Source organism: Oncorhynchus gorbuscha, unplaced genomic scaffold (assembly GCF_021184085.1).
Source record: "Oncorhynchus gorbuscha isolate QuinsamMale2020 ecotype Even-year unplaced genomic scaffold, OgorEven_v1.0 Un_scaffold_5455, whole genome shotgun sequence".
Classification (NCBI taxonomy): domain Eukaryota; kingdom Metazoa; phylum Chordata; class Actinopteri; order Salmoniformes; family Salmonidae; genus Oncorhynchus; species Oncorhynchus gorbuscha.
Window position 1 is genome coordinate 10,134 of NW_025749258.1, and position 15,087 is coordinate 25,220.

The following is a 15,087-nucleotide window of genomic DNA, read 5'->3' on the forward strand; positions in this document are numbered from 1 at the left end:
GAGGTGCTGACTTGCTGCACCCTCGACAACCACTGTGATTATTATTATTTTACCCTGCTGGTCATTTATGAACATTTGAACATATTGGCCATGTTCTGTTATAATCTCCACCCGGCACAGCCAGAAGAGGACTGGCCACCCCACATAGCCTGGTTCCTCTCTAGGTTTCTTCCTAGGTTCTGGCCTTTCTAGGGAGTTTTTCCTAGCCACCGTGCCTCTACACCTGCATTGCTTGCTGTTTGGGGTTTTAGGCTGGGTTTCTGTACAGCACTTTGAGATATCAGCTGATGTAAGAAGGGCTATACAGAAAATGTCTCCTTCCTGAGCGGTATGACGGCTGCGTGGTCCCATGGGGTTAATACTTGCGTACTATTGTTTGTACAGATGAACGTGGTACCTTCAGGCATTTGGAAATGGCTCCCAAGGATGAACCAGAATTGTGGAGGTCTGCAATTCTTTTCTGAGGTCTTTGCTGATTTCTTTTCATTTTCGTGTCAAGCAAAGAGGCACTGAGTTTGAAGGTAGGCCTTGAAATGCATCCACAGGTACAACTCCAATTGACTCAAATTATGTCAATTAGCCTATCAGAAGCTTCTAAAGCCATGACATCATTTTCTGGAATTTTCCAAGCGGTTTAAAGGCACAGTCAACTTAGTGTATTTTAACTTCTGATCCACTGGAATTGTGATACAGTGAATTATAGATGGAATAATCTGTCTGTAAACAATAGTTGGAAAATGTACTTGTGTCTTGCACAATGTAGATGTCCTAATCGACTTGCCAAAACTATAGTTTGTTAACAGGAAATTTGTAGAGTGGTTGAAAAATTAGTTTTAATGACTCCAACCTAAGTGTATGTAAACTTCCGACTTCAACTGTAGGTTCTACATGACATTATCAGCGTGAGCACTTGTCTAACTAAGCTCTCGTTCCATTCCTCCATGTCAGGACTATCTCCTATCACACCAACCACCTCCAACATAACATGTATTGTATGTAAGCATGGGGTGGGTGTCGGTGTGGGTGTGGGTGTCTGTTCTGTTCTGCTTGTTTGAGCTCCTAGGATTCCAGTGTGCATTCTTAATGTATAGCTGCTAATTGCACATAAGTGGCTGGCTTGTCACATAACGTACTGTTCTCTACCGGGCTGTGTGTTAGCAACGGTATATTTACATCTCCCCCGCTATGCTTGTAGACCTGCTGAGCAGGGCTGTCTGCTTTACAGCAGACTCTCAGATTCCTCTAGCCCTGTGTCATGGCTAGGGTGAGCTTGGAGTGGGGATTACAATTGGCAGGACAGGGAGGGAGGGAGGGAAGGAGGGAGGGAGGGGGTGAAACAAAGTGCTGGGCAGCTGTGTTCGATTGGTCGATGGGAGGTCCTTGGATTTAGATTCCATTCTAGTGCTACATCTGCCATGAATAGACATTCTAGTTCCTTCTATAAATATCTGGCTGAGGGAGGTGTGTGGGGGGGGACAGGGCGTTAGGGTTGAGTAGGGAGGGCCAGTGACAGTGTTGACGAGAGGTGGGCGGTTGCTGTGTGCATAAAAGCCTTCGGCCGAGGAGCACTATCATTGGATGTTTGAGAGAGACCAACCAAAGTCAGTCAGCCAGTCAGCCAGCCAGCCAGTCAGCCAGTCAGCCAGTCAGCCAGCCAGTCAGTCAGTCAGTCAGCCAGCCAGCCAGCCAGTCAGCCAGCCAGCCAGCCAGTCAGCCAGTCAGCCAGTCAGCCAGCCCACAGCTCTTCTACTGGTACAGTACTACTCCTCTTCCTCCAGCAACCATGACAGAGAGACATATCCCCTTCAGCCTGCTCCGCACCCCCAGCTGGGACCCCTTCCGTGACTGTTACCAGGGCAGCCGGCTCTTTGACCAGGCCTTCGGCATGCCGGCCCTCCCTGAGGAGTTCCCCACCTTCCCCAGCACCCACTGGCCCGGCTACATGCGCCCATCTGCCCTTAGCCCTGACATGTCCACTGCTGGATTCATACCCTCCATGATGCCCCAGAGCCCTGTGATGTCCCCCCTGCATAGTGCCATGATGCAGGCTGCCATGATGCCCCAGGCCGCGGTGATGCCCCAGGCTCCCATGATGGCTCAGGCTGGGGCAGCATCGTACGCCCTTGCCCTCTCCCGCCAGCTCAGCTCTGGCATGTCTGAGATCAAGCAGACTCAGGAGACCTGGAAGGTCACTCTGGACGTCAACCACTTCTCCCCTGAGGAGCTGGTGATCAAGACCAAGGATGGCGTGGTGGAGATCACTGGTGAGTAGCTCATATCTGGAGATCTCTTTGTGTGTCTGTTTCTGGCTATGTCTCTGTCTCTGTCTGTCTCTGTCAGTCTGTCTCTGGCTCTAACTGTCTCTATTTGTCTCTGTCTCTGTCTGTCTCTGTCTGTCTCTTTCTCTATCTCTGTCTGTCTCTATTCTGTCTCTGTCTCTGTCTGTCTCTGTCTCTGTCTCTTTATCTGTCTGTCTCTGTCTCTGTCTTTCTCTATCTCTGTCTGTCTCTATCTCTGTCTCTGTCTGTCTCTTTCTCTATCTCTGTCTGTCTCTATCGCTGTCTGTCTCTATCTCTGTCTGTTTCTGTCTCTGTCTCTTTATCTGTCTGTCTCTATCGCTGTCTGTCTCTATCTCTGTCTGTTTCTGTCTCTGTCTCTTTATCTGTCTGTCTCTATCGCTGTCTGTATCTATCTCTGTCTGTCTCTGTCTGTCTCTGTCTCTGTCTCTTTATCTGTCTGTCTCTGTCTCTGTCTTTCTCTATCTCTGTCTGTCTCTATCTTTGTCTCTGTCTGTCTATCTCTGTCTGTCTCTATATCTGTCTCTATGTCTTGTTTCTGTCTGTCTCTTTATCTGTCTGTCTCTATCTCTGTCTGTCTCTGTCTGTCTCTATCTCTGACTGTCTCTGTCTATCTCTATCTGTCTCTGTATCTGTCTCTGTCTCTGTCTTTCTCTGCTTCTGTCTCTATTTGTCTCTCTATATCTGTCTATGTCGCTGTCTGTCTCTATCTCTGTCTGTCTCTGTCTGTCTCTATCTCTGTCTGTCTCTGTCTGTCTCTGTCTGTCTCTGTCTGTCTCTGTCTGTCTCTATCTCTGTCTGTCTCTATCTCTGTCTGTCTCTATCGCCAATTTGTAAGTCGCTCTGGATAAGAGTGTCTGCTAAATGACTTAAATGTAAATGTAAATGTATCTCTATATCTGTTTTCTATCTCTGTCTCTGTAAGTCTGGCCTCGCCATTAGTAAAAATAAGATTTTTTTTCCCAGTAATAACACCCACCAGAGGTCGAAATAGTCTTGAAAACGTTTGACAGTGATGGAAATCAAATGCCCTTTCCAACTGGTTCATTCTGGCGCCGGCCATGAAATCAGGACAAAGGAGTGAGAATTTTGGTGGCCACTGGCCAATGATGGTTACAATTGAAATCAGCTGTGCGGGTGATTTTAGTGCGTATTGATATTTTAACGAGAGAGAACCTTGTTTTAGTACGCTGGCCAACTCTCCATGCAACAGTCCCCATGAGTTTCAATGGGTATACACACGTAACTACCAAAATAAAGGAAACACCAACATCAAGTGTCTTAATAGGGCGTTGGTCCACCACCAACCAGAACAGCTTCAATGCACCTTGGAATAGATTCTACAAGTGTCTGCAACTCTATTGGAGGGATGTGACACCTCTTCAACGACAAATTCCATGATCTGGTGTTTTGTTGATGGTGGAGGAAAACATTGTCTCAGGCGCCACTCCAGAATCTCCCGTAAAGTGTTTAATTGGGTTGAGATCTACTGACTGACTCACACACACACACACGCACGCACGCACGCACGCACGCACGCACGCACGCACGCACGCACGCACGCACACACACACACACACACACACACACACACACACACACACACACACACACACACACACACACACACACACACACTCTAAACCCCCATGCTCATTTGAGACCCCTCTTTCAAAGTTTTTATTGATGACCCAAAGCATGACGGGATGTTAATTTCCTAAATAACTCTGGAACCACACCTGTGTGGAAACACCTGCTTTGTCCCTAATTTACTCAAGTGTTTCCTTTATTTTGGCAGGTACATATATATGACCTGCATTTAAGGGTTAAGGCCCTGGTTAATGGCCCTGGGTTAAGGCCCTGGTTAATGGCCCTGGGTTAAGGCCCTGGTTAATGGCCCTGGGTTAAGGCCCTGGTTAAAGGCCCTGGTTAAATGCCATGGGTTAAGGCCCTGGTTAAAGGCCCTGGTTAAAGGCCCTGGTTAAAGGCCCCCTGGTTAAAGGCCCTGGTTATTGGCCCTGGTTAAAGGCCCTGGTTAAAGGCCCCCTGGTTAAAGGCCCTGGTTAAAGGCCCTGGTTATTGGCCCTGGTTAAAGGCCCTGGTTAAAGGCCCTGGTTAAAGGCCCTGCTTAAAGGCCCTGGTTAAAGGCCCCCTGGTTAAAGGCCCTGGTTAAAGGCCCCCTGGTTAAAGGCCCTGGTTATTGGCCCTGGTTAAAGGCCCTGGTTAAAGGCCCTGGTTAAATGCCCTGGTTAAATGCCCTGGTTAAAGGCCCTGGTTAAAGGCCCTGGTTAAATGCCCTGGTTAAATGCCCTGGTTAAATGCCCTGGTTAAAGGCCCTGGTTAAAGGCCCCCTGGTTAAAGGCCCTGGTTAAAGGCCCTGGTTTAATGCCCCCTGGTTATTGGCCCTGGTTATTGGCCCTGGTTAAAGGCCCTGGTTAAATGCCCTGGTTAAATGCCCTGGTTAAAGGCCCTGGTTAATGGCTCTGGTTAAAGGCCCCCTGGTTAAAGGCTCTGGTTAAAGGCCCTGGTTATTAAAGATCATTTCACAGTCTCTCCCCAGTGTTGATGAATGCCTGTTTAAAGGTCCTTTCACACCCTCTCTCTTCGGTGTTGTGGTCCTGTGGGAAAGGGGGGACAGGTCCCTTTGGCAAACTCCTTTCAGCAGCTCAGCTGTCATCATAGCAAACAGATATGCTGTGAGGTAACAGGGCAGGGCAGGGTAATTTCATGCCTGGCATGTAGGGACCTGGTTTAAAAACCAGTCAAAAAATAGATTCTACAAGTGTCTGCAGTCAAAACCAGTCAAAAAAGTAAGTCATTTTAGGCAACGAAATGGACAAAAAGGGGCGGATCCTTAAGAGGTTGAGTTAGCGCCTCCGTGTAACGTGTAGCATGTAGCGTGTCAAAGGGGACATGGATAAACGGTACCGACACCAGGCAAGTGGGACAGGGAGGGGGGGGGGGGGGGTGGGGGGGGGGGCGGCATGACTTCTATTCTCAGCCCCTCGTAAAACAGAACAGATGGTCACTCCTAAAGAGTGAACCAGTAGCTCCCTTGATAGTGTTGAAGTATCAGGGGAACTTTCAGACAGAGAGAGAGGCAACAGCAACACATAGAGAGAGCATGTGTTCTTACTCAAACAAACTCTGGATGAGCTGGGCGTGGTGTGTGAGAGAGTGCTAAGACCGGTGTGTGAGAGAGTGCTAAGACCGGTGTGTGTGAGAGAGTGCTAAGACCGGTGTGTGAGAGAGTGCTAAGACCGGTGTGTGAGAGAGTGCTAAGACCGTGTGAGAGAGTGCTAAGACCGTGTGTGAGAGAGTGCTAAGACCGGTGTGTGAGAGAGTGCTAAGACCGGTGTGTGAGAGAGTGCTAAGACCGTGTGTGAGAGAGTGCTAAGACCGGTGTGTGAGAGAGTGCTAAGACCGGTGTGTGAGAGAGAGTGCTAAGACCGGTGTGTGAGAGAGTGCTAAGACCGGTGTGTGAGAGAGTGCTAAGACCGGTGTGTGAGAGAGAGTGCTAAGACCGGTGTGTGAGAGAGAGTGCTAAGACCGGTGTGTGAGAGAGTGCTAAGACCGGTGTGTGAGAGAGTGCTAAGACCGGTGTGTGAGAGAGTGCTAAGACCGTGTGTGAGAGAGAGTGCTAAGACGGTGTGTGAGAGAGAGTGCTAAGACCGGTGTGTGAGAGAGAGTGCTAAGACCGGTGTGTGTGAGAGAGTGCTAAGACCGGTGTGTGAGAGAGAGTGCTAAGACCGGTGTGTGAGAGAGAGTGCTAAGACCGGTGTGTGTTTGTGTCCACAGGCAAGCATGAGGAGAGGAAGGACGAACATGGATTCGTGTCCAGATGCTTCACCAGGAAATACACGTAAGTGACATCAACATCATTGTTTCACAACAGCAATAAAACTGTACTGTTGTCAAAGAACCTGGACGACTGAGCAACAAATAAATAAATCCACTGTTGCATGACGTGTTGTTACAATTTGTCGCCATGACGAAATAGGAATCGTTAAAAAAAAAATATGACGTAGAGCCTCTGTCAATGACTGGACAAAATAATAAATGTCTCTCCCATTTGCTTCGGAGATTAAGTTGACTCGGACTCCTTTTAACAACTAAAATCCATCAAGCCTGTAGACAGTTGATTGGTCAAGCCTGTAGAGGGTTGATTGGTCAAGCCTGTGGACGATAGATTGGTGAAGCTATACGGTTAATTGGTCAAGCCTGTAGAGTGTTGATTGGTCAAGCCTGTAGAGAGTTGATTGGTCAAGCCTGTAGAGGGTTGATTGGTCAAGCCTGTAGAGAGTTTATTGGTCAATTATGTAGAGGGTTGATTGGTCAAGCATGTAGAGGGTTGATTGGTCAAGCCTGTGGACGATAGATTGGTCAAGCTATACGGTTGATTGGTCAAGCCTGTAGAGAGTTGATTGGTCAAGCCTGTAGAGGGTTGATTGGTCAAGCCTGTAGAGGGTTGATTGGTCAAGCCTGTAGAGGGTTGATTGGTCAAGCTATACGGTTGATTGGTCACGCCTGTAGAGAGTTGATTGGTCAAGCCTGTAGAGGGTTGATTGGTCAAGCTATACGGTTGATTGGTCAAGCCTGTAGAGAGTTGATTGGTCAAGCCTGTAGAGGGTTGATTGGTCAAGCCTGTAGAGGGTTGATTGGTCAAGCTATACACATATCATGACTCCAGAGTCAACACTACACATATCATGACTCAAGAGTCAACACTACACATATCAGGACTCAAGAGTCAACACCACACATATCATGACTCCAGAGTCAACACTACACATATCAGGACTCAAGAGTCAACACCACACATATCATTAATCTGGAGTCAACACCACACATATCATTAATCTGGAGTCAACACTACACATATCATGACTCCAGAGTCAACACCACACATATCATGACTCAAGAGTCAACACCACACATACCATGACTCCAGAGTCAACACCACACATATCATGACTCAAGAGTCAACACCACACATACCATGACTCCAGAGTCAACACTACACATATCATGACTCAAGAGTCAACATTACACATATCATTAATCTGGAGTCAACACCACACATATCATGACTCCAGAGTCAACACTGTTTTTACTTTATTTTTATTTATCACTTTAGTTCATTTAGTAAATATTTTCCTAACTCTACTTTTCTTAAAACTGCAATTATTGGTTAAGGGCTTGTAAGTAAGCATTTCATGGTAAGGTCTACACCTGTTGTTTTCGGCTCTTGTGACAAATACAATTTGATTTGATCTGAATTACATTAATAAAGAAAATGATCAAATTATGTCTCAATTAATTATTTTATAAACAGCATCCAAATAGTTACCTTCCTTCCTTCCTTGAGTCCTTCCTTGAGTCCTCCTTCCTCCTTCCTCCTGGAGCATAAAACCATTGGCAACAGCTTCCCAATGTATGTGGGGATGTACGATATTCTGACTGTGCTGTTTCCCTAGAGTTTAGACACCAGGAAATCTGAATAAAGTATCAAATGAATGAGATAAGATGAAGATATATCGAGAGTTAAAAGCTCTGTCTGCCTCCAGTCTAGTACTTCATCCCATGAACTGTGGTCTCTTCTCCTTCCTGCTCCAGCCTGCCCCCTATGGCCGACGCTGAGAAGGTGACGTCCACCCTGTCCTCTGAGGGAGTTCTGACCGTGGAGGCTCCTCTGAACAAGCAGGCCATCAAGGCTGCAGAGATCTCCATTCCTGTCATCATGGGCAGCAGTAAGACCAAAACCCTGACGACATGACGATGAGGAAGGGAAGTGGCAATGGGTACCACCACCCTGACGAACATGACGATGAGGAAGAAGAGGAGTGAAGAAACGCCACACACACACACACACACACACACACACACACACACACACACACACACACACACACACACACACACACACACACACACACACACACACACACACACACACACACACACACACTCAGATGATCACACACATTTATCCAAGACACAGAGGAAATTGTGAGACAGGGGGGGGGAGGGTGATAATGCCACATCGGCAATATAGTTACAATAAGCTCTTGAAATGCATCAAGAGAATGTTTCACACTTTCTCACGCCTTGAACATTGTGAGGGAGAAACAAGATACATTTGAGATTGCCCTCGCTTTCATTCAACACCATCCTTCTCTGTCTATCTGTCTGTCTGTCGGTCTGTTAGTTAGTCTCGACTCTCTCTGTAATAAGCTCAGCTCTGCTGTGTGGCTGGCTGTCAACACATCTACACCATCTATCATGCTATATCTCACACTCCAGTAATTACTATCTGCATTTGAATCAGGGAAACAAATCTGTTACACAGACACAGACAGACAGACAGACAGACAGACAGACAGACAGACAGACAGACAGACAGACAGACAGACAGACAGACAGACAGACAGACAGACAGACAGACAGACAGACAGACAGACAGACAGACAGACAGACAGACAGACAGACAGACAGACAGACAGACAGACAGACAGACAGACAGACAGACAGACAGACAGACAGACAGACAGACAGACAGACAGACAGACAGACAGACAGACAGACAGACAGACAGACAGACAGACAGACAGACAGACAGACAGACAGACAGACAGACAGACACACACACACACACACACACACACACACACACACACACACACACACACACACACACACACACACACACACACACACACACCCTCCTCATCTATATTATGTGCTTGTTAGACACTGAAATCTATTACATCTGCAAACAGCCTGTCGTTTGTCTGCATCATCGTTGTCCTCTCTCTCTCTCTCTCTCTCTCTCTCTCTCTCTCTCTCTCTCTCTCTCTCTCTCTCTCTCTCTCTCTCTCTCTCTCTCTCTCTCTCTCTCTCTCTCTCTCTCTCTCTCTCTCTCTCTCTCTCTCTCTCTCTCTCTCTCTCTCTCTCTCTCTCTCTCTCTCTCTCTCTCTCTCTCTCTCTCTCTCTTAATTAAATTCAAGGGTTTTATTGGCATGGGAAACGTGTTAATATTGCCAAAGCAAGTGAGGTAGATAATATACAAAAGTGAAGTAAACAATAAAAATTAACAGTAAACATTACACATACAGAAGTTTCAAAACAATAAAGACATTACAAATGTCATGTTATATATTATATATATATATACAGTGTTGTAACAATGTACAAATGGTTAAAGTACACAAGGGAAAATACATAAGCATAAATATGGGTTGTATTTACAATGGTGTTTGTTCTTCACTGGTTGCCCTTTTCTTGTGGCAACAGGTCACAAATCTTGCTGCTGTGATGGCACACTGTGGAATTTCACACAGTAGATATGGGAGTTTATCCAAATTGGATTTGTTTTCAAATTCTTTGTTGATCTGTGTAATCTGAGGGAAATATGTCTCTACTATGGGCATACATTGGGCAGGAGGTTAGGAAGTGCAGCTCTGTTTCCACCTCATTTTGTGGGCAGTGAGCACATAGCCTGTCTTCTCTTGAGAGCCATGTCTGCCTACGGCGGCCTTTCTCAATAGCAAGGCTATGCTCACTGAGTCTGTACATAGTCAAAGCTGTACATAGTCAAAACTCACCACTCACTCACTCACTCACACACTCACAAACGTGTTGAGCGTGATGTTTTAAGTGATATGATAACAATGATGTCTGTTTTGATTTTACTGGCAGTGACATCGGTAGCATCTGTGTTAGTCTGAAGATAAATAGAGGCACAGAGAGAAAAGAGCGACAAAGGCTGTCAAGCACTTAATCTGACCACTAGTATTTATCCATAGAGGGGATAGTATTTATCCATAGAGGAGATAGTATTTATCCATAGAGGAGATAGTATTTATCCATACAGGAGATAGTATTTATCCATAGAGGGGATAGTATTTATCCATAGAGGGATAGTATTTATCCATAGATAGATAGTATTTATCCATAGAGGAGATAGTATTTATCCATACAGGAGATAGTATTTATCCATAGAGGAGATAGTATTTATCCATAGAGGGGATAGTATTTATCCATAGAGGAGATAGTATTTATCCATAGAGGGGATAGTATTTATCCATAGAGGGGATAGTATTTATCCATAGAGGAGATAGTATTTATCCATAGAGGAGATAGTATTTATCCATAGAGGAGATAGTATTTATCCATAGAGGAGATAGTATTTATCCATAGAGGAGATAGTATTTATCCATAGAGGAGATAGTATTTATCCATAGAGGAGATAGTATTTATCCATAGAGGAGATAGTATTTATCCATAGAGGAGATAGTAGTTATCCATAGAGGAGATAGTAGTTATCCATAGAGGAGATAGTAGTTATCCATAGAGGAGATAGTAGTTATCCATAGAGGAGATAGTATTTATCCATAGAGGAGATAGTAGTTATCCATAGAGAGAGATAGTAGTTATCCATAGAGGAGATAGTAGTTATCCATAGAGGAGATAGTAGTTATCCATAGAGGAGATAGTAGTTATCCATAGAGGAGATAGTATTTATCCATAGAGGAGATAGTATTTATCCATAGAGGAGATAGTATTTATCCATAGAGGAGATAGTATTTATCCGTAGAGGAGATAGTATTTATCCATAGAGGAGATAGTAGTTATCCATAGAGGAGATAGTATTTATCCATAGAGGTCTTAGAAGTTAGCTAGGCTGCCAAAGTTAGAGAGCTAGACAGGCGCTCTACAGGCCGAGTCACACACAACTCCTCTCCATCCAGCTACGGGTGTCAGGAACCACAGCGAGGCTATCCAGTTCCTGCTCATCAAGTCCCCCCTGGGATTCTTCTGGCTCCAATCACACAATCCCCTCATCAACTGGTCTACTGGTGCCATCATGAGCTGGAGTCCGTTCTGCCACGCCCATTTCCTGAAGTCATGACAACCTGCCCCAGGACTTCTTCACTCGGGAGCCGGGATAGGATAGGTAGTCCGCCGTGACGTTCCTTTTTCCTGCCTTGTGACGGACACAGAACCTGAAAGGTTGGAGCTCCAGATACCACCTGGTCACACGAGAATTCCGGTCCTTCATGGTCTGGATCCAGGTCAAGGCTCTGTGGTCCGTGTGCAGGTCAAATTCCCTCCCAAGAAGGTAGTAACGGAGGCTATCTAGGGCCCACTTTATAGCCAGGCACTCCTTCTCGATTGTCGAATACCTGGTTTCGCTGGGCAACAGCTTTCGACTCAGGTACAGTACAGGAAACTCTTCTCCTGGCTCCCCTTGGGCCAGTACAGCTCCAATTCCCACAGCCGAAGTGTCCATCTGCACGAGAAACCTCTTCAGCAAATCCGGGGTCTGGAGAACAGGGAATGAGCACAGTCGTTTCTTCAGCATCATGAATACACTCCTCAGTCCACTTCACAGGGTTGGTGGCCACCTTTGAAGTGAGGTTGGTCAGAGGGACACCGGCCACCTTTGAAGTGAGGTTGGTCAGAGGGACACCGATGGTCGAGAACTGCGGAATGAATCTCCGGTACCAACCTGCCAGACCTAGGAAGGACTTCACCTGTGTCTTGGTTCTGGGTTGAGTGCTGCAACCTCATTTTGTTGACAACATGGTACATATAACAGCATTACCATGATGTTGTTGTTTTTTTACTCAGATGATCACACGCACGCACACACACACACACACACACACACACACACACACACACACACACACACACACACACACACACACACACACACACACATACACACACACACACACACACACACACACACACACACACACACACACACACACACACACACACACACACAAGAAGAATGCTACCTCTTGCCATTCAGCCCACTCCTAATCTAGAGGGCGTTTCTTTAAAACACGCATCCAATCCCCTGATCCCTTACGTTACTAGGACCAATCATACGCTTCAACGTGTCATGTTCGCACTGCTGTTGCAAGACTGGACAATGATGGGCTTGAATCGAATGATAGACGGAAAGCAGGAGCAAAGCCTAGCGGTTTTACTGTCGTCTGGTGAAGTGTGTTCTCACAGTTTATAGAACTTGGGTGCGTGAGATATGAGCTGAGACTGTATGTACAGAAGTCGCTGCAGTGTTACAATTATAAAACGTTTGGTCACTTGAATGTCGAAGGAATAACTATGGCGTAGTTGAAGAGTCAGATGAAGCATGTTGTTGTAACTGTGATGGAAATCACGTTCGAGGGATTCCCAGAATGCTCTGTAAGGATGAAGGGGGGTCGCAGTAGCTAGGATCAGTGCTATCCAGCAGGTCTCCTATATGGAGGCAGTGGACATAGGAGTGAGCAGAGAGGAGATGGTAGTGGATGTCCCACAGTCTGCTGTGAAACCACGCAGGAGAAGGATCCAGAAACACACCAATATTGAAGAAGGTGGACTTTGTCGCTTTTATAAGCGCAAGTAATAAATTGCACTAGTCAAACAAATAAAAAATATAGAAGCTAGACGCATCACTGTGAAGGCGCAAATAGATTTCTGGATCTCCAAGGCTTTACAGCCTTAATGTTACAGGGAGTACTGAATGAAGAGGTTCCCCCTCCCAGGTTCCTGACCTATGTGGGGATCTGAATAGACTTTTAAATCCAACTGAAAGGAAAAGTGTTTTAAAATAATTTAATTCAGGGTAGTACCGTGAATTTGGTTAATGTCCAGCGGTTACTGGAGCCCAAAGTCTAGGTTCAAGAGGCTTCTAAACAGCTTCTAACCCAACCCATAAGACTCCTGAACATCTAATCAAATGGCTACCCAGACTATTTGCACTGCCCCCACCCCCACCCTCCCCCTCTTTTACACCACTTTTCTCTCTGTTGTTATCATCTGCCACATAGTCACTTTAATAACTCTACCTACATGTACATATAACCTTAACTATCCGGTGTCCCTGCACATTGACCCTGTACCGGTACCTCCCTGTATATAGTCTACATATTGTTATTTTACTGCTGCTCTTTAAGTACTTTATTCTTGTATTTCTTATTCTTATCAGTTTAAAAAACTTGCATTGTTGGTTAGTTGCTTCTCAGTAAGCATTTCACTGTAAGATCTACGCTAGTTGTATTTTTGCGCATGTGACAAATAAAATTTGATTTGATTTAGTTTAGTTTGTGTATTTCTATATATTCTTTTGGAGGATTAGTATGATTTTGTTTATCAATAACATATTTTGTTTTAGGTATTTTTACTAACCCTTACAGCAGGTGAAACCCAATACACCTGATGGCTATGAATGTACCAATAAACCTCAGAGAAGATGGTGTTTATTATATCTTGCTAATAACACGGACCTAGCTGGCTGGCTCTTGTAGTAGGTAATCGATATGCAGAATCCAGGGTTTGTGGGTGTCACGGAACAGCCGGTAAAATGGCTTCCCTTGAGAAGGCAAGAACAAAATGTACGTCAGGATACATACAGTATCATCATAAGGAGACATATTATTGGAATACAGAGGAGGAATGGAGGGAATAATAGAGGCAGAGGAGGAATGGAGGGAATAATAGAGGCAGAGGAGGAATGGAGGGAATAATAGAGGCAGAGGAGGAATGGAGGGAATAATAGAGGCAGAGGAGGAATGGAGGGAATAATAGAGGCAGAGGAGGAATGGAGGGAATAATAGAGGCAGAGGAGGAATGGAGGGAATAATAGAGGCAGAGGAGGAATGGAGGGAATAATAGAGGCAGAGGAGGAATGGAGGGAATAATAGAGGCAGAGGAGGAATGGAGGGAATAATAGAGGCAGAGGAGGAATGGAGGGAATAATAGAGGCAGAGGAGGTCTAAGCGAGAGAGAGGAAGAGGGTGAGCTTGAGTCAGTTAAAAATGTTGGGAAAAAAGGAAAATGGTTTGTTAAATAGCGGGAAAAATATTCTAGCTTTTGGGCCTGAGTAGCAGGTAGTTTACTATGGGCACCTTATTATCCAAGCTACTCAATACTGCCACCCAGTCCCAAAGGAATTACATTCCGGGAAAAAGGGACATCTGTTAAAGAAGAAAGTGTAAGCAGAGTGAGCTGAAGACAAGAGGAGAAATGGAAGTGAATGAGTGCGACGTATAGTAGGTGTGGTGAAGTTCTCGGAGCCTGAGGCTTGCACCAGGGGTCAGGATAAAGATGAGTCTGTGACAGGAGTGGAAAAAGTGGACCCTTGCCTTTTGGCTGATCCATTTGTGGTTTCAGGGTGGGTGAACACAGAGTTGGGTTCTATGGAAGCGGTGAGGGTAACCAGAAGTGGTCTTGTGGTAATTGTTTGTGTTTATGCTGGTCAGAGGGTGCAGGCACTCCATGTTAAACGAATGGGGGCAGGAGATGTGAATAGTTTTGCTCTCAAAAGGGTGCCATTGAAAGGAGTGATTATTGGGGTAGAGGTAAATGTGAAGGTTGACCAACTGTAGGAAAAGATTATCACTAAACTAAGGACCCTGGGACTAAACCCTACCCTCTGCAACTGGATCCTGGACTTCCTGATGGCCCGCCCCCCAGGTGGTAAGGGTAGGTAACAACACATCCGCCACGCTGATCCTCAACACAGGGGCCCCTCAGGGTGCGTGCTCAGTCCCCTCATGTACTCCCTGTTTACTCATTACTGCACGGCCAGGCACAACTCCAACACCATAATTGGCCAGGCACAAAAACCATAATAAGTTTTCCGATGACACAACATGTCATAGGCCAATCGACGAGACAGCCTATAGGGAGGAGTTCAGAGACATAGTCGTGTGGTGCCAGGGCAACAACCTTTCCCTCTACGTGATCAAGACAAAGGAGATGATTGTGGACT

General features: G+C 45.8%; 1 pseudogene; it reads left to right on the forward strand.

Annotated features, from left to right (window-relative positions):
• Window positions 1-1,500: 1,500 nt before the first annotated feature.
• LOC124029089 lies at window positions 1,501-8,765 on the forward strand (annotated as a pseudogene).
• The last annotated feature ends 6,322 nt before the right edge of the window (window positions 8,766-15,087 follow it).